The 25,330-nt window shown below is 41.4% G+C and overlaps 1 long non-coding RNA gene across 1 annotated transcript; it reads left to right on the forward strand.

The window, feature by feature from the left end:
- The first annotated feature begins 3,555 nt into the window (after positions 1-3,555).
- Positions 3,556-25,128, forward strand: LOC135316108 (uncharacterized). Its single transcript, XR_010375557.1, has 4 exons — positions 3,556-3,696; positions 9,462-9,996; positions 15,357-15,526; positions 22,487-25,128. It is a non-coding gene; the product is annotated as an uncharacterized LOC135316108 (long non-coding RNA).
- Positions 25,129-25,330: the final 202 nt, after the last annotated feature.

Consider the following 25,330-nt stretch of genomic DNA (forward strand, 5'->3'; position numbering starts at 1 on the left):
AAAACTTGCACAGAGAACTAAGATGGCAAATTTATTTTTACATTGCAATATATGTGAATGCAAACCAGAAAGAACTTCCATTGCTTTTAGTAAGCAGGATAAATCCTTTTACTTGTATTTTAGCCATCATAAAGCATAAAATGATGGCTAGAATTAAGGAAATAAAACAAAATATCAGCCCCACATTTGCTCATTATTCCCATGCAGGTGTTGGAATTAAGTCTTCTCTGTTCCTTAAAGATGATCTCTTTCTTATTCCACAAACACTGTCTTTGATGTGGCATTGTCTGAGTTATTTTCATAATTCATAATTATCTTGGTTCTTAAAAATTTAGACATACATTTAAAAGCATGATCCAATCTTGCCTGATTGCCACCACATTGTGTTTGAAGTAATTACCATTCATTTGGCTTTTGAGGCTGTTGAATGAATTTTCCACATGAGATTCCTTAATTTGTACATATTTTATTGCTATAAAATAGGTATTGGCAAGCTGCCTAAACTGTAGCGAAGGCCTGTAATTCCTATCCCTGTGTGATGAAACGAATTAAGTGCAAACAGGGAGGCATAAGATAGACTCCTTAAAATGTATTTTGTTGACATTTCAAAATTGTCCTTACACAGGTGCAAAGGCACAGGTAAAATCGAGGTAGCTTAGTTCTGCGCTGAAGAGCCAAAACGGTTAGTTTTCATACAGGAAAGATAATGTTCCTTTAGAGCATAAAAGCTCTCTCTTTCTATCCTTGAGCTATTATCCCCATGAGAAAATGTACTCTGCTTGAAGAGGTTATTAGTGCCTTTGTGCTGGCTTCCTGCATACTAAGGAAAACCTCCAAGAATATTAATCCTCCCTGTCCTGAACATCTATTCGCTTATGGCCGAACCAGCCTGTCCTGCTAGTTAGGTTTCAGAAGCGTGGAGGTGCCTGACTGGTTTCACATAGCCATGACTAGGTGGAGGTGAAATAAGAAGGAAATATGTGCTCTGTTCCCCGCTGCCCCAGGGACACGGTGAAGGTGGGGGCTTCCTTGGATATGGGGATCCTCTCCCCCACCATTACATTTGACACTCTGTTCTCTGGGTATTTATAAAGAGTCTACTGATAGATCTAAATATGTCAGAATGCTGTAAGTAAAAAGCGCACCACATAACCGCTCTTGAAGCATGCCAGGCTTCATAGCTGCGTTTTGCTAAACAATATTGTAATAAATTTTCAGGAGAAAACTCTAATGTTAACGAAGAGAAAGGGAAGAAACTGTGTTGGTTTTGTTATTCATTTGCTTTAAAGAATTGCGGGAAAATTGACAGATTTCCCTGCTTCCCTATCAGAGCACTTTGGGTAAGGCCTTTAAGGAAAAAAATAACAACAATTCTTGGCATATGCCCTGGTTTAGGCATAATTGGGACATAATTCTGCCCAGCCCAAACTAACGAAACCATCCCTAGTGATCTAACGTCTCATGTTTATCATAATCACAGGGCGCTCATAAATAAACAGCAAGACTGTGGAGGCTTTGGATCTTACTGATGAGCATGTGTTGCCAATCAGCTGTTCTAGGTGAAATCAAGCCTTCCTTCATGCTTCTAATGGGAAAGTACAGGAGCTCCCGAAATGCAGAGCCTGTTAAGAAACCTGGTTAACTGTATCTATCTGAGGCAAAAGATCTGCAGACTGAGGGATGTGCAATGCAGGAACACCAGGGCTTCCACTGGGAGAATCCTAGGGATTGGTGTAAACGTGGAGTGTGCCTGGTGGTTATGTTGGGGCGAGGGGTCAGCAAGCTGGCTTTAAACATGCTGGCTTACCTGTTTAAGACAGATCCGCTGCTGTGAGGCCTCACTGAAGTTAATACAATAAAGCAGGTACTTAAAGACTTTGTTGAACCTGAGGGCCAGGTTTGCAACTTCAAACATTAAGAAACACATTCAGAGTAAGGAACGTCCCTGATACTGGACATCGTAGGGAACAGCATGTCTTCCTTCCCTCCACCCCTATCTATTCAGCATAACCCAGCTGCTAAGGACACTTCTATCTTAGTCATGCTGAACCTTTCTTTACCTGCTCGAAACTCTCATGCCTTGGCCTTCTGAGCTCATTTTCACTGTGCAGAGTCTCTGCTGGCCTGGGAAGAACATCGTGAAGGCGTTTGGCATACTCTGGCCCTCCTAGTGCCGAATCAGTCTAACTGTCCATGAAGACGTCTAAATTTAAGAGCAGTGCTTCAAGGGCTGTTGCGCAGAGGAGGCTCAAGGATGCAGTTTCTTTCAGGTTTGATGTTTCGGTGCTAGCTATTTCTGTATCTGTTCCAAGCAGCCTGCAATTTCTCTGCTTGCAAACAGCAGACACCGCACTCTGAAAACACCAGGAGGTAAAGTGGCCTACATCTCACCTGAGGTTTTGCTTTTGTTTCTCAGTTAATGGCAGGCAGAATTCAGAAGCCGATGCCTCTCTGTTGGTGCAGGTCCCATCTTCGCAGTGGCTGGTTCCAGCGCTGCCGCGCTGCGCTGCGTTGTGCGCACAGACGTGCGCTGAGATGTGCACCTTCTCCTACCAACGCACCAGAATAAATCAAAAGACAAGGTCGTGCAGAGCGGAAGGGAACACGGCCGTTGGATTGCCAAGCTAATCGTGTTACTCTTAGGATCCTCGTTCTCTGTGATCCCTTCATCTGGGAATATTCATAGAACCTTTGATGATTCTTTACTGAGACTGAGAATCCCAGAGAGGACAAGTGCTCTGTTTTATTATGGCAATGCATAACTTCATTTTGAGGCAGATCACAGATTTTTGTCTGACATTCCTACCTTTCAACTGTTGCAAGTTCTTCAGCAAACAGTGAAGGAAAGGGAAAAAGACAAAGCCACCATGTTAAATGTTAATGCGCTTTTCTTTTCCCTCTGGAGGTAGATCTCAGTAAAATGTATAACAGTTTTAAATCTTGTTTCAATACATTTTTATGTGAAAACATACGAAGTATAGTCTGAAAAGACATAAGAAAATTCTCATTTGTCCTTTAGGCAAGGCTTTTTAAGTGTTCATACATAAAATATGATTGAGGATACCAGTGGCATTTCAACTAGAGACAAAAACAAGGTTAAAAATGTTCTGGATTGTCCTAAAAGTAGAGGCTTCGTTCCTACGTTCTTTGTGAGAACGGTATAAACAAAGCGGTGCGGGATACAGCTGAAGTGCTGAATGCAAACTTGCACAGTTGAAGAGAGGATTCAGGGCAGTGCCGGCTGTGAAACGTGCATCTGCTGGCGGTGTTAATGGGACTGTGTCCTCGTTTGTTGGTGGTCTTTGTACAGACTTACTAATCGGGCGAGCTTCCGCCTTAACTGAAAATTCTCAGGAACAACCTTTGTTGTTTAGTTTCATCGCAGAAAAAATAAAGCACCAGCCCTGGGTTCAGAGTGTAGTGAACTGAAATGTAACTGTACGACTTCCTGTCCTCCTGCTTGAAAAATATTTCTTATATTTCTAGAAGCAGCAACCCTCTGTCAGAGGGGGCTGTACTTAAGCAAACAGCACAGGTAAACTTTGGAACGTGCATTTACAAAGAGAAAAACACCATTTGTGTTTTCAGGTACCTCCTGCCTCTGCGGATACGGTTTTGGGCTGTGTGAGAAGCGCCTCTTGCTGTTCCGTTGCTGCTCTCTAGACTTGACCAGTCATGAAATTATGAAGTGCAGAAGTGAGTAGTACTTTGGTTTGTGCCTTTTCCTGGGTGGAAGGAGAAGAATCCTCTTGCTTCTCTTCCTGTCTACATAGAGGGGCTTGCATTCTAGCTCACATAGTCTCTGACCAGGCTGTGGCTGCAATGCTTCGAGCTGGCTGTAGCCTGCAGCAGAAGCCAAGGGGAAAGTTCAGACAGATTGATTTATCAGAGGATCTCAAAAAATGTTTCTTTCTATTCATCTGTTATGTTGCTTTCCCCTGATCGATCCAGCTGTGTGAGCGACTAGCCCCTGAAGTTGCTAACGCAGGCAACTGTGAGAAAACAGGGTAAAAATACTGGAATCCCTTCAAGTGTTGCAAAAATCTCGGCTTTGAGTCTGCACCTTTTCTCTCTGCATAGACCTGCGTAGCCCCTCCTGGGGCAAAACCGCTCCAGCCTGGGGCAGCGCTGGTTAGCAGCGTGAAGGGGTCTCGTGTGTACGCTCTTCCACGCTGATATTGGCACCGTGCATTTGTAGCGAGGCTTATTTTGTTTGAGAAACCAATACAGTGACTTTGCGGACATTAGAGGGATTTGCAAGAACACCTGTAGATATGTAGCAAAGCAGCTCTCTGGAAGGCGAGATCTCAGCTCAGTAGTGCAGACCACAGTCCGCTGACAGCTTGGACGAAGTAACAGTTTACTGGATAAAGAAACCCCTCTTCAGAACTCTGCCCTGAATTCACATTCCTACATGGGTACCACCATATTATGCCCAGGTTCCTTATTTAAAATAACTTCATTTTGAACAACTTTTATCCTCCTGTCATTGAGGTATCATAATTTCTGCTCTGTAGCTGTTTATTCTGATGTTTTTATCGTTTTTTTTTTTTTTTTTAATTATTTGCAATCCGAACTGACCTTTTTAACTACATAACCGGTTGAAAAAGAGATGTCCTGCTCACGTAAGGAATGCCTCAAGATAAGGGCAGTCCTGCATAATTTCCTATCCCCTCACAGAAAGCCTTCATATTGGAAAACTGGGGAATATTACTTTCTGGCCCTGCACACTCTCCTGGGTAGAAAGGTCCTGAAACACAATTTATTGTAAAACACACAGTGGTTACAGAGCTAGCACAGTCAATGATATTCCTTTTATTACCACTCAGATGAGAACACAAAATGACATTGGAAAGCAGTGAACTCACCAGAAGGGCAGAGAAAGCCATTAAATTCAACACGCATCATATTTCATAATCAGAATCCTACAGTCAGAGCTGACACCACTGAATGAGTTTGTTGCAGTCATGATAATATAAAACCCGCTGCATCTGCTTCCCTTGGCACTTTTCTTTGTAGACCCTTGCAGTGTATGGGCTATTAATCATCAGTAGCCAGGGACACTGCAGACCAATGCACTTTGTATTGCATAAATTGAAAATGCATCACTATTAGAGAGAAAACTGCCTTCTGTACATCTCTATTTAGATAAGCAGTTTCCTAAAGGGCTGCCATGCTATTATGGCTAACCACTTAATTGGAGTTCTTTCCACAGCCTGGTAATTGGGGTTGGGGGGGAGGGTAACGCAATCCTTTTCGTAGCGTGTATGAAAACAAGGCAGGGAGAGCGTTCCTTTTCTTACCTAGGAAGCCTGACAGGGCTCGAACTGGAGGTGAGAAAATGCAGTCAAATATACTGTATCATTTAACCTCAGTAAATTAACTTCATAAATGAGAGGGCTGAGGGTACCTGTGAGTGCGAGAGGGATGTTGTGTAACCTGTGCATTAATGAATTTTCAGTAGCTGGCTGGAGCAACAGATCACCAGAGAAGGCGTGTTGCCTTTCCTTCCATCAGGTCTGCTCGCAGAAGAGGGTAAGCAAAGGTTTAGGAGGATAAAAAAGTTTTAGTGGCAACCTGAGGAAAGACAACTGCAAATTCAGCACGCAAAATTGCTCTTTTTAAAGAGAACCCATTTTATTCCTCTGTCATTCGTCCAAGTTTCATACGTAAAGAGGAAAGATCAGTAACTAATGAAAATGGGAGATCTGAAGTAATTTGACAATGAAAGTATAGCTTTTAAACTGCGCGTGTTTAACTGTAAATTGCTGCGTGGTTTAAGTATTTTCTCTTGAAGGGCTGTCGTCAGTGTTCGGAACTTCATCTTTTGTTATAGCTGCCCACACGCAATTTTCACTACATCTACCACAGTCCTTGGGTCTTTTTTTGCTGGTGTGTGCAGTCGTTGATGTGTTGGAAAGGCAGGAGTCCAACTGAGTTGAAATTATGTGAACTTGTGTTGAAACCCTTGTCTTCTGATACTCGCTGGCTCAAACACAGGTGTATCAGCTAAAGTGCTCGGGCCAGATCCAAATCAGAACTGAGTTTAAACTGGTACCTGTAGACATAGCTTGTTCAGAACCGTGATCTCCAGCCTCTCCCTCTCCCAGCTGCTGCCTAGCTTGGGTGTGTTTTACATTTCAGCTACATTTCTTCACTTGACTTCTTTGGAGAAAATTCTCTATAAAGTTTCAAGTCCAACCACAAGCAAAAAAAACCTCCTGTCTTGATTGATCCAAACAGCTCAGATGATCTCTTGTCACTCAGGTCCTGTGTCAAAGTTAATTTGAACTGGGGAGGTGTTTCCCGTGTCAGTGAGGTTGTCTAGGCTGGAGGATATGGAGCTGGAGGATATGGAGAGCCTGGGTTATTAGATAAAAAGATAGCACTGTATTGACTAAAGGATGGGGAAAGGACGGTCAGGCTCCAGCCCACGATCGCAGGCTTTTGTTTGTCTGTACGTTAACAGTAAGACACAGGAGTAGTGCCCTGCGCCTGGATTGGGTAGGGCTCGCTGATTCAGCTGATTGGCACCGACGTGCTTTTCAATAAGGCACTAATTCCCAAGCCCTGACAAGAAGTGACAGAGATATGAGAGGGCTGTTCATGCAGAAAAGAGAAGGGGCACGGTGGAGTCATCCCCAGAATTGCACGCAGCAAGTGTCATCCTCTTTTAAGTCCTACCAGGTTGTGCCTCTGACTGTAGGATATAATCCTGTTACAGGTTAAGCTGATCTAAATCCAGGCTGCTGTTGTCCTGCCCTACCCTCCCAGCCTGCTCCTGCGTGCTCTGGTGCTACTCTGCACGGCAGAGTTAGAACGGTTTTTTCTATATTCAGTTTCAGCTGAATTAGCTCTCGGAGCTGGCTCAGGCAGTATTTGTGTAGGTGATAGTGGTGCCTGAATATAAGCCAGGAGTAAGGGCTGCACTTTACTCCAATGAGCAGAATTCAGTTTTAAACTCTGATAACTGGGTCACTTGCAGGTACTAGGGACGGAGAGGCCACTTAACACGGGAATTATGAAGGAGAACAGCATCTTTACAAGGGACGACAGTTTACTCCTGTGGAGAGAACATTAAGGACTGAACTTTGAAGAAATCTGAAATTAGATCTGCTCAGTTAAAAAAACCAAACCAACCCAGGACTCAGATGTTGGCTATTTGCCTTTGTCTTGCAATTTAATGAGAATTTCATTTCATTCTAGGTAAACTGGTGGTGAGTTATAACCACCTGTAACTGTTGGCTATGCGGTAAAGCAGTCAACTGATTTATGAAGAAGTACATATTACAGTCTTTAACTGGAGGTAACAAGGAATATGTTCTATTTTAAAGTAATTGTGTGGTTTCCTGTGATATAATCGGGGAAGGAGAAAAACTATATTCACCTGAGTTCAGGACCAGGGCAGGACTGGTAAGCAGTTTGATTCTGGGACTGATGCCTGTGTCTAATATTAATGACACCTATAAATAAATGTAGAAATGGATTTAGGGAAGTTTTGTATGCTCTCTGCTGTCTGCCTCAAAGGACTCTGAAGCCTTGAGAGCTACCAGGTCCGATTTTAAAAGGTAAGTAGTTACAATAACACTCAGGTTATGAAAAAAGCCCTTTTGAAAAACAAGCAACACTCTCTGCTTTGAGCATTACCATGGCTTAGTATTGGTTTCTTCAGAATTTCCTATTCCAAAACATTGAAAGATTTTCTATTAAAAAACCAAACCAAACAAAATCCCCAAGTCCATATTTAAACCTACACATGCTTGCATTTTAGCTTTGAATACAGGTTGTTTTGTAAAAAATAAGAACATCAAGGCATGGTAGTATCTTGTTGAAAGAAATAAATTATGCAGAGGTTTCCTAAATAATTTAACAGATACAGTAAACAAAAATTATGACTTCTTACAAAACACCCGACACTTGCTAGGATTTTGTTCCTGTGGTAACAGATATGGCTTCTGGGTTTTGAGGCTTCAATTTTAATCACACAATAGCCTGTCCTTGGTCAGAGCTGTGTTGCAGATGCAGAGTAATGTCCCGAAAGCCCTGTCGAATGTTGTGCCAGGATCCTTTCGAGTTCCTTCTGTAAATTAAAGTAGCTGTATGCTAATACCCTAGCCTTTACTGTAAAGCTGTTACAAACCAAAATATTCTAGTATCAGCCAGTAAGCATGGCTTTGAAAACAAGATCTCATTATATTTCTTAGTTAAACTTGTTGATGTGATGAGGGTTAAAACAGGTAACCTATTCAGATAGTCAGTTCAGCTGAACAGAAAAAGTTAAAAAAACCCCATGGTGTGGAAACCATGACAGATTTCTTGTCTGTATCCTCATTTTTTAGATGAATTTCTGTTAGTCAGCAGTGCCTTTTATTAATGCTTTGATTTCACTTGGGATGTCCCAGCCCCGGTTCAATCTGCTGATAGGCTTTTGTCAATATTATTTTATTTTTAAAATGGCTTTGACATATTGCCCTTGCTCTATATAAAGCTAGATTTATCAATATAAGCTCTTCCCTTAGCTCTAAGAGTTACTCATAAGAGAAATACTAGTCAAAGAGAAATGCTTCCAAAGCACAGGAAACTTTCATTCCTAATGTATATAATTACTTTTGGCTGTCGGTATTGGTAATGGGAAATTTGGAATCACACCTACACTCTGTTGTAAGACTTTGCAACAATTAGAACAAGTTACTGCATCAAAGTTAGGTTTTACATTTATTTGGTCCTTGGGGGGATGCTGGAATTAAGACTAGAAGTAAATGAGGCCTCACTGATTTAGTATATAGTGCCTCAAATGTGTTAACCTGTTAGTGTGATGTATGTGTTTCCTTCCTCACACACCCACCCTCCATAAAAGAAAATCTAATCAGGATTTAGTTATGCTGTATTCATTGCTTGATTCTGGTGAATTGTTTCAGTTTCTTATATGTGAAAGAAAAGCCAAGTAAAGCAAATCACAAAAAATATTTCAGTTGAAGGCTGTATTTGACCCATAGTGCAGTGCTATATGTTTCATATTTTGTTTTTCGTACTATTACCAACATTTCAAATTGAGAATAAGATTGCAGTAACTGCTACCTACCAAGAGCTGTGATACTGTTAGGAGAGAGAATGAGGAAGAACTTTGGTTTTTATAGTTTGGGAACACATCAAAATGAGCTGAGTCAGTGTCAGAGTCAGGAATAGAAACTGGCTTCCCTCACTCATTCCAAATGCTAAAAAACCTGACTCATATCAAGCTGCCCAGTGAGTAGTATTTCTCTGGGATGACAACCTCCCGCGGCATCCTTCGAGGGGAACCACATCAGAGAGAAGTACCCACTCCTAGTGGTGCTGCAGAGAAGGGAGAGAGTTAGAAGCATGACAAACAGTTTTCTTAAGATCACTCAGCAAACTTTCTTTCCCTTGCTTTTCCATCTTTATATCATATTAATTTGCCTCTTTTTTTCTTGAATGTGCAGAATAACAGTAAATGGGTCCATCTGCCTTGGAGAGCAGGAGTGGAAGAGGCTTGGCCTTACCCCCAGGTGGGAAGCAGCACACAGAGGAAGAGGCCGGCACAGCCAGGCTACATGTCTGCACCAGCCATGGCTACTTTGTGGACCTAGAAGGACGATGAGAGCCGTGCCGCCAAAGTACAATTGATTTACACGTGCTGAGAGCAGCGCAGTTTGTGTAACACCGTTTACCTGCCCAAGGCTGTGTTAGAGGGATGCGTAACGTAGTTCTATACACGGTGAAAACGCACATGGATTTTACTTCACTCTCTGCGTTGGAGTAAATTGAAGAAGAATGATTTCAGAGTGGATCTGCCCTCCTGAAGAGGGGGGAGTTCAGCCTGAGCCTCATCTGCTCAGCAGGGAGTGAGAGCGGCAGGAGCCAAGTGTGCCATTAGTGCTCTGTGTGACACTGGTACTAGCCTGGCATTTTACGCACTGGAGGGATGTCAGTGCGGATTATACAGCAAAATCATCACCGCTGATCTGCCTGGTAACAGTATGTTCTGGGAATCCTTCCTTCTAGTGCCACTGGGCCTTCTGATTCAGCACAGCTCCCCATCCTGAAGGGTCACAAAGTGATCTCCTTGCAGACTTCAGTTGTGCCTCCCACTGGCTTCACAAAGGCAGATGGGGATGACAGCTAGCTAGATTTGGCAGTGGCCTGGTATTTTCACTATGGGGAAAACACAGCTTTAAAATCACCTAGTTATTTTTGTGAAACAACATGTTCAAGATTGATTGCTTACTCCTGGAAGCTGTTGCAGCTGAAAGTGTAGCTGTTTAAAGACTTACAGGTGCAGCAAGTCAGGGTCATCCAAGTAAATCATTGCCTGCTGTTGACAAGAAATTTAACAGTTTGGGTTAGTTGTTAGAAGAGCATGCACAATTGGGTATGTTGAAATCTTAATGGTGCTTTTCCTCACTATTTGATACAGGCAGTAAGAAAACCCCAAACAATAAAAATCCCTCACCACAAGATTTAATTATTTTATGAAGTCAGCAGAAATGTCTCAAGACTTAGCATTCTGAAGAAAGCTTCAGCTGATCAAATCCAGATTCTTTCCCCTGTGTACGTACAAATGATTGATTTGCATTCATTTAATATTTTCAACTAGCTATATTTGGAAAAATCATTATCGCAAGTTCCTTGCTGGTAAAGGAGCTCAGCAGAACAGGAGGAAGACAGGGAATCAGAGGAAACACTGCAGGGACATGAAATGAAAGGGATGGTACAGCAAGTTAAGGAGGATGCTTCCAGTGGAAGAACACAAGACAAAGTCTCCTCATCTCCCTGCTTTGCTGTCGGGCAGTTTTCTGTGCTGCAGGCATGAGTTCACTTCCATCCTGCCTTCTAGGGTGAGCCCCAGCTAGACCTAGAGGAAAATATAAACCTGTTTTTAAAGCTAGTTTGTTGTGAACTCTGCCCAGACAGTATGGGTGTATCCAACACTAATCTGGCTTTTCCACCCAGGAGAGTTCTTTGACGGTATACCAGGTAGGTGCTCACTGTTCAGTTGTGCGCTGAAAGGTCACCATGTGCTATCAGGAACGTGCTCCCTGTATCATGCTGTAAACACACCCTGCTGGGTGTCACCGTTATTCTGAACCAACACCAAAAGGGAAATGAATGTTTCATGGCTGTAGGGGCCTTAGAGAGCACGAAGGCCAAAAGCCGTGCGGTGTGGATGTGGTCAGCCTTTCCTAACTGCTGCTAGTTCTGGGCGATTTACGTGTGAGGCCCATGTTTTCTCCCCGGTGCAGCGGGTAAGGAGTACACGCAGCCTTCGGATGCACAGGAGCTAATTTAAATTTCCAAGCCCACCTCCCCTCGTGTGCAGTTCCAAGTTGCATGTTGTCCTACTAAACGGGGAGTGCTTCGAAAGAGGTTTCTGTAACTCTTTTGAAGAGTTATAGTGTCTGAAATATGGAGAAAGTCCGACTAGCTTTCTGGTTTTATAACATACAGTGTTTATTATCTTTTATTTAATTGTGTATCCAAGTCATCTTTTAGATTACTGCTTCATCCAGTCGCTTGTTGCAGCCAGCTTTTTACCGAAGCACGACTACCTCTCTTCAGCATTAAGGAAAATTTTATTTAAAGACTATATTTAAGGAAAGAAAAGCATCCTTCAGCCGAACTTGGAAATATTTGGCAAATTACGCCAATGAAAGTTTTCCATGGTTTATCAACCGTCTTCAGTAAGTTCTCGTTAATTAAGCAATTTACTAGAAGCTAAGAGATTTTTAAGATTTACAGCGTCAGCACTGCCTATAGAATCATTAGTTAGTTGAGCAGCTTTTGTATGAAACAAAAGACTGGACCCTACCATCACTGATGAAAACGGTAGTCATTTGAGCTGGATGAAAATTAGAGTTGCCAAAGTTTGATACTTGTCTCCACTTGAAATCAAGAAGAATTTTGGAAACGTTTCCATAAAAGCAGAAAACGTGAAGAAATTATCTAGAAACATTTTCAAAACTTCAAATTTGAGGTATTCTCTCACAAGGCAGGAAATTGTGTTCATGTTGATGGAATGTTAAAATTAATGATTTAAAATGCTCCCTAAGTACAAGAGTGTTCCTTTCACAGATTTAACTATCAGGACATCTCACTGCACTGTACTTTTTTGTGTCATTCAAAACTGCAAATTTATTTAAAACACATATACATGTGGTGCCTGTTGCCAGAAATGAGCAACCCAGAGAGGAGATTCCAACCTTTGCTGGTGTTAAGAGTTCTAGGCGGTATTTCTTAGAGGTTTCTGAGATGAGTATTGAGCCTTGGAGATTTTATGTAATTATTTTGGGTTCAACAGTGCAGAAGTATAGATTACCGTATAGACTCATCCATAAGCTGTAAGTAAAATGTTGGCCATTGTTTAATACTTGACTTTTTTTTCCCCCATGCAGTTGCTGAATGCTTTCTTTGGCAAAACTGAAAAACAGCCCCTTTAGAAATAGCCACCCTGTGTGCTGGAAGTTTGGTTTTGTAATAAGATAGCGGAATAGATTCTATTGCCTCTCTCACTGTAGAAATACAATTTTCTATTTCTAAATATTGAGCTTACCACTTGTATTTTTCATCTGTATGGTGCCAAAGCCTGTTCACACTGAAATCTAAAGGTTTTATCTATAAAAATGAAGAGAACAGCTATGGTGGGAAGGCAGAAAGTAGGATCCTGAAATTCTGTGGTGCATGGGCTAGGGAGGCGGGCAAGCAGACCAGGAGTGCTCTTTATTAGATAATAACAATTGCAAGCACATGTACCTGAAGTTGTGTGACTTTTTTCTTTTTTAAACATGTTAGCTATAATAACTAACTGAATCTGAAAATGCCTATTTCAGTAAGCAGTAACCAGAAAACAAATCCAATGCAAAAAGTGTTTTCTACCAACTAACAAAGAGCTTACTGCTGTAGTACTTATACTACTGCTCCATATTTTCGACTAAAAGCATTAACGCAGCCACTGAATGTACTTTGTGCAAGCACCAGATTTTATTTTTCATACCACAATTTTTGCTCCCATTATGGAAGGCATCAGGAAACGAATATTTAATACTAAAAATACAGCGACTCCTTTGAACTGGTATGAGATGGGCAGCGTCAGTGACGTACTGTTTTATTGGAAATTCAGGCTGTGACTGAGTACAATCCCTTTTCTAGCAACACCATTCATCCTCGGGCCCCCCGGATAATAATGTTGAGTTTGATTTGTGAATTTTAACAACCTGTGGTTTTGCAAATAAAACTGCAGCTCGGTACACTGGTTTGAGTTAGATTTGTAATGAAGGAGGACTTGCCACTTGCGGTGGGTTTCTCTTGTAGGCGTTGCAAACGTGGCTCTCCTAAAACACTAAATGCTCCCCTTCATTCTGAAGCATAACACGTGTTTGCAAAGCAAAACCAGAATTACAACAGCAGTTTTTACTGCTCCAGCTTGTAGAATCACCGCAGAGAACAACACGCCTCATGTTAAACAGGCAGAGAGGGAAGAAAAGGTCAAGATTTTCCAGAAAACAACTTTGTATGAAGTAACACCCGCAAAGCAGAACAAAGAATGTTGTTGGGCGTAATCATAGATCAGTGCTTTCTATTAACTGTTTGCAGCAATTCAAGGTAACACAGCTATGCTTGTTAGAGAAAAACCCCAGCGTATGAGCGACAAGGGTATTTTGTATTCCTAATGCTGCTGGTTACACTGTGTTTTGTCTGGGGCTTTGTCAGCTATTTCTCTGCTGGGTTTTTCTTGAGCTCTTTAAAGATCCCTCTTCAAAGTCACATGGCTCTTAAAGTCATAGTAAACCAAAGACTTCATAGTTTAATATTTCAATTAAACTACAGAGTAATAATTTGCATTAATTGTAGCCTGTTAGTTGCAAATGACAACATTTTGTTTTGTTGTACTTAAAGATTTTATTAGTAACAGACGCTTTTAGTTAGTGTTTGTTGCCCCAAGAGCTTTAGAGGAACTGATTTTCTGTCAGAAATGATTGGAATCAATTGCATTCCTCCCTTCCAGATAGTGCTAAAACATTTATTTAAAGGTTTATATGCTCACCCTGCCTTATCTGTATTCCAAGTCACTTGTCCAATGAAATAAAATTCATTCATGCCTTCCTTCACTGTGTTATTGACAAAGTGTAAGCTTTATGTGACTGGAAGCCAGAATTCTGTCTTTTGGGAATACCTCTCTCTAAACTTGTCTGAAAGAATTATTTTATTGCATTTTTCATGCCAGTTCAAGTATGTTTGAATGGTAAATCCTAGAAGCTGGGCTGTCTGTGACCATATCAGCCTTTTGAATTAGCAGCATGCACAGCATGATAGAAATATTAGGTTGTACGGAAGGACTATGTGCGCTACATAATTTTTTTTATTATGGGTTTGGTTGGTTTTTTTTTTCACATAATAAACTGCATGTCACTCGGTTCTATAAATCAAAAACTAGGTCAAGTCAGTTTTCTAAATGCCTGGCATTATACTGATGCAAAGTTTGCCATCGCTGTATATTTCCTTATCCCATTCTCTATGAAAAAGCAGTGTCTGGAGAGCAAGTGCTGAAAACTATTTGTGCTGTGTTTCATTTGGGGAAAATTAGAGCATCAGCAGCTGCTTTGTTCATCCATGCAGCCAGTGCTGCATGAGCGACGTTCAGCTGTCTGTTGGGGGCACAACACAAAAGAGATGTTATGATCTAGGTGGTTTCTCTTATACAAAAGATAGAGTAGGTCATTGCTGAATTAAATACTTAACAAAACAAAGCAACCTGGCCTTGCAGCCGCGATACTGATTGAAGAGTCCAGAAGCGAGATATGTACATGACCTGTCATTTCTCCTCACTTCTGCATTGGGATAACTCTCGTAAAGCCAAGGAGAGGTAGAGGTAAAAGTAGAATTCAACAGCGCTGGGCTCATTTGAGACTAGAAAGTGGGAGGAGGAAGTAATAAGATTACCTTTTCCTTTTGTCACTCAGCAAATTCACAGAGCTGACCCTGGAGAGAACAACATACGTACAGGCACTGGGGTATTACAGCACATAATTCCACTGCCTCAACCACAAACTAATTAAAAAACCTCTGATTTTCCCAAACCCCTTCTTCTCTGTTTTCATTTCCTCTCCAAGCAGGACTTCAGTTTAAATTTGATGTCCTTTGGGGAGTTTTCAATGAATAAGACTATTTGAGTTGTTCTAGAGCTTTCTTAAGCTTTCCTCGGAGAAACTATCCAAGTATTTAGCAACGTGCATGAACTGAGAAGTAGAAGCTGAATATATCTGATTGTTTGAGTTCTCAAAACTGAGGGCGGAGAAGAGGCCTGGAAAGCAGAATTAAAATTCATTCCTTTTCTCATACAGAAGCTGCTATACCTCTAACGATGCTATTGAGATGAGCCAACCTGAGGGAACCAAGTTATCGGAGGAGGTCAACGAAGCAGCCCACGCAAGCCTGAGGTTTGAAGCGGGACAGGACCTGGTGCTGCAGATAGTGGGAGCCCTCAGGTGTGCAGGCGATGCAAGGAAAAGAGGTTTGTTTTCTTTATGCTTTAACTTTTCTCCTGAAGTGGTCAGGCATTTGGACTAGGTGGTCACTGTAGGTCCCTTCCAACAGGAACTGTACTGTTCTATTCTAATCTCCTTTTGTACTGCAGTGCTGCTTTAGGAGTTTGTAACATTTTCTAGAAATGTCGGTTATGCACATATCAGTCTAACAAGCTCACGTGAGGACCTGAAGAAAAGAAAATCTGGCTTTGAGTATACTTAGATTTGGCAGATTTGGGCCTAAAGATAAATGCTTATTTCTATGATAACCCTTTCTTACTGTGTTAATGGTGTTAATTAGGGTTCCAGTTAGGCTGTGGTGTCCAACCTACAGCTTTTGCATGTCCATGGCTTATCCGCCTGTGGCCAGCTGCATCTGAACTGCTCTCCTAGCTGTTGTGGCCTGTGGCCACAAATAGGAAGCTCTTGTACCCAGTAATAAAGTAGTAAAGCCTTCCATTTTGGGGCAACGGTCTTTTTTGTTTGCCAAAAGAATATGAATAGCGTTGCAGGATTTCAGGAGAGTCCTGAAAGCAAACCCAGCAGAAATACCTATGGATTTTGTGCTGATTCACTTGGTTTCATTCTGAGGTCATAAACAAAGTGGAGTTTGTGACCACCTTTCTTTGTTGTCAGATGAAGTCACAATAAATGGTTCACAAATTTGGGTAGGCCTATGCTACGTAATGCTGAGCAACTCTCACCTTCCAGATTCTGGTTCTGGACATTCAAGGAAGCTTTCCAAGTAGTAGTTATAGATTAGCAAATCTGCTACAGTTCTAAGTCATTCTGGGCTTAAACCTCTGCCCTGCCTCCGCCTCCCAACCCCCACCCCCGAAACAACAGCCACAGCACAGTATAAAGCCTTTTAGTTGTTTAACCCTACACCAGATGCAAGCCACTGCTATAACACAGGAAAGCAGACCTGTAGTAGGCATTTGAGGACACTTTGCCTTGGTTTTTGCCTTTCAGAAATAGCCCATACTTTTATTAAGTCATAGAAATTATCTGAGTGCTAGGGGAATCGATCACAACCCTAATACTCAAGGTTCTTTTTAATTCTGAGCACACCTTTGAAGGGTATGTGCTCTCCTCCCTTGCCCAGGCCATTTTTGTAACATAACCCCATGAGAATTTGCCACCTTGAAAAATAAGCTGGGGAATTCGGTCACCTCCAGCTCCTTTTACTGGGATTCTTTCCAGGTAAGTGTTCCACACTTCATAAAGATAAATGTGAAATCAGGGCTCAGCAGGCCCAGTTTGGAATGACCCTCATGCTCAACCACGTGCAAACCTACCCCCTCCCAAAACAGGATTAACACGTGCCTACATATTTCTTCTGTCAGCTCCCCACTCCTCCTGGAGCTCACAAAGAGCTGTAGCATAAATACTTAGCTAATAAATCGGCCTCTATCTCAATAAGCAGTCTTTTCCTTCGGTGTCCATAAACTACCTAATGTGATCCTGGTCTATCACTGGGCATCCTTGGCCCAACCCCAACACAAATGATTAACATTATTAGCTATAAAATACATTTCTCATGCCGTGAGGGAGATGAAACGTTTCAGACAATCCTTTCCCTTGGAGCAGACAGCTGAGAGCACACGCTACTGCAAAAGCACTCTGTGGTGTCAATATTAGTAAGTAATATTAAGAGGGCTCCCCCTCCTCCCTGCACACACACACACAAACCCTGTGTTACAATATCCCACAAGGTTAAGTGTTGTGCTGCTCAGGGCACAGCGCTATATCCCGGTTGCCTAGAGGCAGTTGTTGGCTCAGTGAACGCGATCTGTCTAAGGCAGGAAACATAATCTCGATGGGAGAATGGGAGCTCCTAACAGAAGCCATGAACTCATTCACAATCCACGCGTGCCCCAGGAGTTGGTTTTCTAGTGACCTAGTTTGCCCTCTGTTGTTACACATTTGTCCCTGCAGCACTATTTCACAGGGGGAAAAAAGAAAAAAAAAATATTCAAATATGACTAATCGAAGACAAAATATTGCTTTCAGCTGCCAGTTGGCAGCTTTCACCCTTGTGGTGGGTAGGTGGTTAAAGAAGTAGAAAGCAAATATTTGGATTCTGAAAACACTCTTACTGCACCTTTTTTGTGTGTTTATGTTTAAACAAACTACCAGCTGAATGGATGATTAATTCTAGAGTCATGGATACATATGAATGTAAAAAGGTCATTTTGTGTTCACTCCAACTTGCTAATGTAAAGCTGATACTCTACTGATTAGCAAAAGTGATTTTCTCTATTTACATGAAGAGAGTCAAACATCTTTTACATGCAGTGAGCTCTTGGTAGTGTTTTTTTTAAGGGAGGAAAAAGAAAGATAAACTCTCTAGTGAACTCTTAAATACTTTTGTAATGAAACTAATTATAGGACCATTCTCATCCTCATTTTATCATGCCTAAGAATAAGCTGACAAGAGAGGGAGGGAAAAAAAAAAATTATCAAGTAGGAGCAAACCTGTCCTGAATCCGAAGGTCCCTGTACAAGCGCACGCAGGGGAAGCACCGTTACAAACAGTCCCTGACTCCGGCTTACGGAGCCTTCTGACACAGAAGTCAGGGACCAACCTGGGAAATGCTCACACGCTATTTACAGATGAGCGGTCCCAGTCCTCGCCTGAGCTGAGAGCACTCCCTTCATGCAGAAGGCAGTCTGGCAGGCTCACTCTTTCTTTCCACTGTGGCCAGAAAGAAGCTATTCCAGAGTCCTAAGAAAAGCAGTGTATGAAGGCTGTTTTCTGAGCTTCTGGATGCTGATCTGCACTCACTGTGTGAGTGTGAACTCACAGGGTGAGCTCCTTTTATTAATCCTTAAATATTTAAGCCCATGTACAGAAGAATGAAGTTGCTGTGAGGTGTAAAGTTGCAAAAATGTCAAATCTGGGAATACTGAATGCTCCGTTTGCTCTCAAGCTGGGCATGATGTAGGGATACTGAAAACTTGGATTCAGGTCTCAATTTTAAAAGCTCTCAAGTAAAAAGTACTGATGCAGTAAATCATCTGGGTATTGGACCATACCTAAGAAAGGCCTTTTACCGACAATCATTACTGATTGTAGGTATTTCCACACAGCAAGTGCTGAGTAAGAGGCAGTTGCCCTTCTTAGGGCCTGAACAAACTTCATCTTATTAATCTTGAAAAGGTGACGTTCAGCAAGAATATGTAGATAAAGGGAAAAGAAATCAATGCAAACAGGAGCCAACAAGAGGATTTATTGTAACCCCTTGGGGATTCAGAAATCCTTTTTTTGACCCTACTTTATCCTGTAGTTTAGAGCTGTACACAATAATAAGTAATAGGGGAAAATGAGTGCTCTGAACTTCCTGAATGTCAGGAGCTGTGATCAGAGATTCAGGCTGATGGCTTAGCCTTCAAACCAACTCCTTCATCCTTGTACCAGACTAGAAGGAATCTCCCACTTTCCCCAGAATTAAGGGAAGGAGATCTCCGCACTACTGCAGTTAAGATTCGCAAGAGTTGGATTTCCCTCTTCAAAAAAAGTGGTCGCATTTCTTAGAGCAGGTGGAGTCACCAGTACTAGCACTTTTAAAGTTACTTAATTTAGTTCACAGCCTGGTTTTCAGATAGGCTTAATACAGAAAATGCTTCCCTCGTTGAACAGTGAGATACATAGGAACGTATGTCCATGAACTTTGCTCAGTGACTTGTGCAGCTCAGACTTACCCCTTGCCTTGTCTTGTCTTGAATTAATTCCTAATAAGAGAGAACCGTTGACAAAGTACAAGGTTTTAGATGGTGTGGTTTGCTAATGAAAAACCACACAGATAGTTAACAAACACCAGGAAAGGACTAAACCTTAGTCAGGACGAGTCCCCTGTTAGATGAAATTGCAACAGCACAGGTCAGTTGCCATCTACCCAAGCATTTGGCTTCAAATTCTACGTTACACAAGAGAAACTCGTATTTTGACATCATCTTCACTTATGCAAACATGCCAGACTCTCATATGTAAAGTAGACTATGGCGTATGGTAAAACAGCTCTTCCCACTTAAGTGGTCTCAGACACGATAACGCTAGACACATTCGAAGGGCTGGAAATGATAAAAAAAATGCCACCCCACAGACATGATCTTTGGCACCCAGGAAGGAATCAGCTGCTCCTGCATCACCACAGACTCTCAAGGCATCAGATGTGTGCAAACATATCTTTCACAGGAAAAGCAAAAGCCTCACCAACTATTTTTTTTTTAACACTTCACAGACATACCTTTTTCTTAGCAGAGGTGATCCCCCAAGCTTCAACTACTTCAGTATGTGTTTTATTGAGGCAAAACTTTTTTAATTTGCAGACGTTAAATTGCTTTCTTATTGTAGTTCTTCTAGTGTTAATTGTAGTTTTGGTTTCTGATGTTTTTCTTGTGTTTGTTTTCAGCTAGGAGAAAAACCACTTGGGAAGTCTGTTAAACTCTGGTAAAATTTACTATTACAAGAAACTACAAGCTAAGATATTCAAAGTATTGACTTGTTAGCTCAGCTTCAGAGTAGACAGTTGATGTGGCAAGAGACAGTGAGACCAAGCAAAAAGAAAATACTACCTCAGGTCACCTGAACGCCCTTGTCCTACACCTTCCACAAACTCTATGAACTAAATTTTTTTTTAAATATATACATATCATGATCTTAATAGAGGAGACAACTACTTGACAAAAAAAATCCATTTTTAAGAACAAGTTATTCTGAAAACAGAGTAAGATAAATCCTGAATAGCTTGTGATATCTCATAGAATCTCATCAGTAGTGGTAGTGAACTAATATTAACTCACTGTAACATACAGAATGTTAAGTACATGGTGGAGTAAATCTACATCAGAAAATTTCTGCATTAAAGGTCTTTATTTCTCCTCCCAGTAAAACCAAAAAAGAGTAATATTTCCAAATCGCTAACAACCTTAGGGAGGATTTCAGCAATGAGAAATAAGCAAGTCTCCCAGGCTTAATTTCCATAACATTGCCACAGGAAGAGCTGTCCATAAACTAGATTGCCTGTGCTGTTTCTACTTATTTTATGATGGACTCCTCTGATGTCCGATTAAGACAGAGATCTGCATTTGAAAGACCTGAACGCTCTTTGCTGTGAAAATGCTGAGCCAACCTTGTCTAGCAACCTTTGACATATAAAGAGGGCTGGTAATTTCCACTTTCATTTCTAAATGTTGTAAATGACATAGCAAATTATTGCTTGATAGGGTCTACTTTTAGATTGCAGTGTAAAAGGCAGACAATTTCAGAGAATAAATCAATTTTCTGCTCCTGTGTTTGTGGTTTACACCCCATCCCACCCAGATGCGTAATTACATTAGATAAATGTGTGTAAACATGAGCCTTACCCTCCATAATCCAGTTCCTACCGTACTTGTTTGTACAGAGGTTAATAAGCTCAGTCTATTTACCATACTACTTAAAGTAATGTTTTTAATGCTCTATGCAACTTCATGGTCTTTTACCAGGAGTACAAAGGCATGGAATTAGGGAATGATCATCTTTGATGAGTCTGGGTTCAATAACAGAGACTTTTAACTTACGAGTCTATGAGCAGAAATGCCAGTAAACAGATTTGCAGAACTATTTGATTTGTTTTCCAGGAGCATTAATTTTCATTTTTATCCTGTTTATCCTTCTGTGTAATAATTCCTCTTTCCTGATTTGGAGAGGAGACTCATGCATTATCATTCAGAATGCCACAAAATTCAATTAAGGGCTGGCTGCAGCGTCCCTTCTTGGTTTGTGAATGATTTACCTCCGTTCAGAAAACAGGATGACTTTTTCCATCACAAAGCACTAATTTTAACAGAGTAGACAGCCTTAAGCTATGCAAGCCATCATCAAACGTTAAAGAAATATTAATAAAATAACTCAGGGAGTGGTGTCCTTTAGCCAGGAGTATAACTATCCCTTGAACGTTTTAGGGGCCAAAATAGTGTAACATCTCAGGTAATGGGATTCCACATCCACCAGTCTCCAGCCTCTGCAAGCCCCACTCACTCCTCCAGCTGGATCCAGGCTGCCTGACACCTTGGTTGTCTTTCAGTCAAGTGTCACTGTCCTGCTGTCAGTGTTTCAGCCATCTTTACCTCTGAGGTATACAGGCACCTGTCAGCTTGATGGAACAGTGCATGTATGGACTGGACTTGATGATCCTAGAGGTCTTTTCCAACCTCGATGACTCTATTGTTCTATGATGTAGGATTAAATGTTTATTCTGGTCTTCTGATATCATTATTATAATTCTAATGATTTATATTTTGATTTATTTTTCAGGATAACTAGAAGTTTCCAAGACAAGCTTTCATTTCTCTATTCAGAAAACTTAAGATATCTTTAAGCATGCTAGAAAATGCCCACCTCCCTCCCTCCGAGTGCTTCATCAGAATTTTCAGGCTTTTACCAGCATAGTGCATAGTCACGTTTTTGTTTCTTTACTTCACAACAGAAGGGAGCGAGGCACAGAGTAAGTGTTCTATTTAAAAACGCTTTGACACATTTTGTTGAGGCCAAGAGAACTCTGTTGAAGTATTATCATGATTTACTTGAGATAAATCAGCAAATAACTCGTGTTGTCCCATAGGGCCACTCATCTAAGCGTGTGTTTTATATACACAGAGCCCTATAGCTTCAGCAATTGGCACATTTCCTTCCAGTCAATGTAGAGATTACACAATAAGACAGAGATATTTAGAGAGATGCTGCTGGTGGTGTCTGAGCCCCTAGGCTTTGTTCAGGCAGCTCCAATCTGAATGGATCTCTTCCATACCAAAAGAAAAAAAAAAATCTCTGGAGTGCAATGCCAAACGTTTTCTATTAATGGTAACATGAATGTTATTGCTGAGCTGTGTTATGCCAGATGATTGTATGCAGCAGAAGGTAATTTAACTCACCAGAATTTTGCTTTGCTTCCCTCCCCCAGGTTAAAAGTCTGATCATATGCCTGCTGTACACGGAAAATCATCAAGTGACTGCAGCAAACGCCTCTCAGAACACAAAGCAGCATCAGGCAGGCAGCAGCTAAAAGAAGACCCCGCCATGAGGGGAAGCAAACAGTGGGGCTGTGGTTTCCCACTGATTTCCCCAGCCCTTAGCTGGTGGAGGGAGGATTACTAAACCCTTCTGCTTTGCTCTGAAGTGCTACAAATAGAACGGTAAATCTAAATAATGAGGTGCCCGCTGTTCCCTTCAGTACGTGCTGCAGATGACAAGCAGGGACCGAAAACCAAAAGGAAAACTAAGTATAGCTGAAGGCTGTTGTACCCACCATGGGGCTGACTCCTGAATTGTGTTGAGGTATATACTTTGTACTTGTGTTGCACATCCTGCAATTGTGACTGCCTTGTGTTGTAAGTGAGGCCGATTATTCATGCCAGGACGCTCTCTGCACCAGTGACCCCCCGTTATATGGCTCAGCGCCCACTCTGATGAGCTACAGAAAAGGGAGGTTGTATCCTGAGATCAGAGCAGTGGTTCGCAAACTTTTCCCCAAATTTCCCCCTCTTCTGCCTCCTAAGGAAGGTGGCAAGTACAATGGCATTGGACCACTTTCCCCATGATGGTCCCTATGTTATCAAGCCCAGCCCACAAGGAACCTTGGCTACAAAAAGCCTGATGGAGGGTCTTCTGAAGGGGTCTACTCATGCCTGCCCCTGATAAATGCTACCTCTGGTTTGAGATTGCTTATCACAGACTGGAATTGGTTCAAAAGCTCCAAAACCTGCCTGTGATTGTGAGCTCGATAGTGAATCTGAGAGCTGCTAGCTTTCAACTGCCAGCAAAGGCAGACTGGACAGGGATTACGCCAAGGCTGATGTTATTTCTTGTGTGTTGGCCTACACTTGAGGCAAACTATTGCTTTCCTTATCTACTGCAAACACTTAAAACCCTCAAGTTGGGTTTCTGCAAGTAGAAACCTCAGAAAGAGGGTGAATGCCTACAGAAACATGCTGAGAGGTGAAATTTAGGCACCATCTCTAGGATTGATCAGAGCCATATATGAGGCCATTGATGCCTCATCCAAACTTCTGTTTAATTTGCATGTGGTGAATACATTGGATGAGCTCAACTACCCGGGTCTGAAAGTAGCATTTTTAAAAGGAGGTGTAACTATTTGTAAGCAAGGGCTAGGTCTGAGCCACTTGCCAGTTTTATTGCTTCAGTGGATTAGAATTAAAGGGTAGGGTCCTTTTTTCCCCAACATAAGTATTGAGCTAGAAATTCATGGCTACTTTCAGAAGTGATCCAAGTCCTTCATATTCCACGTGGAATCTATTCAGATGAACAAAAGTGTTTTCACTTGTGAGCAGTTAAAGGCTAAGAAGGGTTCTTCAGCAACGCACACATACATTCACATTCTCTCGCCCTCTTGATCAGGATCCTCAGCTGCGAATTCAAAGGCCTCTGGTCAAGGCTTTCCTCTCATGTATGTGTCTAAAGCACCAATTTGCAAGTTTTTGGAGTGGATGAGCCTCCATTTATTGAACCTGATAAAACTTTGCTGATAGAAAGCCGATTTCTGATTTAGACTTAACTCCTGTCTGCATTATCAAACATATTCCTGACCATTCCTCCACACTCCTTAGGATTTTCAGTTAATTGCATCAGTTATTGGCAATTGGTGATCCTGTTAGCAGCAGTTCCCAGAGTCCCAGCCAAAGCGAATGTGATGGCAGGTCACGATCTCAGCATGCTGAATCATTTTTGAAGGGGGACCTGACACTTTCAAAAGAGGCTTAAGCTACTTGCCATTTCTCTGGGGTAATTCCTACATATCACCTGGCATACCTGGGCTGAGTACATCTACTCTGGCTAATGCTTCCTGAAATGACAGATTTCAGAATAATTCTGTGTTATATATTTGGATAGCTGCTTCACAGGCTGCTTGTCTTTGAGAAATGATAATGAAAAGCAAATGATTAAAAAAATGAGAAAAAAGAAAGAGGTTAATGGTGCTGGAATGAAATGGGAACACATGTCTAAGTGAAGATTTTAGTGTTTTGGGGCTCTGGTTTGAAGTAGAGCTGATTGCCAAAGTAACTGGATAACATAAATTTTCTTTAAATTTCTTTGCAATTTTGCAGCTAATACAACTCCAGTGAAAGTTCCTAATGTTATTTTTCCTCTTAACCTAATTAACAAACTGAAAATTTATGCAGTCCTAAACGGAATTACTTTCTCCTAAGCACTGCAGAGGGAGTTATTTCTCAGGTACCTATTAAAGCATGGCTGTCAATGCTAATGCTTCACTCCAGCTACAATACCTGAATGCTCTTCACGGGAATAATACATCGAAACGGCTCTGTCTGAGGCCATGTTCCCTTATGATGCAAACTGCTAACTTTAACTGAAGAGAGTATTGCCCCACCTCCATTGTTATTGTTTTAGATGCTGGAGTTGTTAATTTTAGCATATTTACCTGCTGAACATTTAGAAAAGCCTGGATATGGATCAAAAAGCTGTTACATTTTAAAGAAGAATTGAAAAACCCCAAACCCCTTAGTCTTAATTCCATAAAAGTCTTCAAGAACTCTTGATTAAATTATTAAAACAGAAAACAAATTGTTTAAAGTCTCAAAGCGGAATCATATTTTTTTCTTGAACATGATTTTTCAATGATGCATTTTTCAATAGTTGTGAACAAGTAATCCTGTTTTAATACAAGAACCTGACATCGCTTTTAGAGCGATAACCTAGGGTATTACCAATACCATGCTAATAGTTTCACAGGCAGTCAGTTTCTCAAAAACAGATTTAACACATTTCC

Source organism: Phalacrocorax carbo, chromosome 17 (genome assembly GCF_963921805.1).
Source record: "Phalacrocorax carbo chromosome 17, bPhaCar2.1, whole genome shotgun sequence".
Classification (NCBI taxonomy): domain Eukaryota; kingdom Metazoa; phylum Chordata; class Aves; order Suliformes; family Phalacrocoracidae; genus Phalacrocorax; species Phalacrocorax carbo.